This window comes from Orycteropus afer, unplaced genomic scaffold (assembly GCF_000298275.1).
Source record: "Orycteropus afer afer isolate SDZICR_OR568_19922 unplaced genomic scaffold, OryAfe1.0 scaffold00111, whole genome shotgun sequence".
Taxonomy (NCBI): domain Eukaryota; kingdom Metazoa; phylum Chordata; class Mammalia; order Tubulidentata; family Orycteropodidae; genus Orycteropus; species Orycteropus afer.
In genome coordinates this window covers 62,583-63,133 of record NW_006921698.1, presented here as the reverse complement: position 1 = coordinate 63,133, position 551 = coordinate 62,583, and the positions used below count along the sequence as shown (strand labels likewise).

Sequence of the window (551 nt, the reverse complement as noted above, 5' to 3'; positions counted from 1 at the left end):
AAAAAAATTAACAAAATTGACAAACCACTGGCAAATTCAACAAAGGAAAAGAAAGAGAAAATGCAAATAATGTGAACAATAAATGAAAAGGGCAACATCACAACAGAACTGATATAAAAAAGACAATAACAATATTATGAAGAACTGCACTCTAACAGATTCAAGAGCCTAGAAGAGGTAGACAAGTTTCTGGAAACACAAGATCTACCTAAACTAACTCAGTCTGAAATAGAATAGTTGAATAGACCCATAATAAAAGAAGAAATTGAGCAGGTCATTAAAAAAAATCCCCCCCCCCACCAAAAAAAAAGCCCTGATGTGCTTGCTTCGGCAGTACATGTACTAAAATTGGAATACAGAGAATATTAGCATAGTCCCTGTGCAAGGATGGCATGCAAATTCGTGAAGCATTCCATATTTTTAATAAGTCACCATTTTCACATGAGTCTTCACTATTTGTTAGTATTTTCACATAGAATTTGGCTAAAGAAAGGATTGATTTTGTATAGATGCTTAGTATAACTTTACAATTAAATCTCATTGAAAATTAC

At 32.5% G+C, this 551-nt stretch overlaps 1 protein-coding gene and 1 non-coding gene across 2 annotated transcripts in view; one reads left to right on the top strand and one right to left on the bottom strand.

The window, feature by feature from the left end:
• CAPS2 (calcyphosine 2) overlaps positions 1-551 on the bottom strand; it is a 78,201-nt gene that overhangs the window by 70,210 nt on the left and 7,440 nt on the right. The window lies entirely within an intron of this gene.
• Positions 319-422, top strand: LOC122150260. Its single transcript, XR_006163568.1, has one exon. It is a non-coding gene; the product is annotated as a U6 spliceosomal RNA (small nuclear RNA).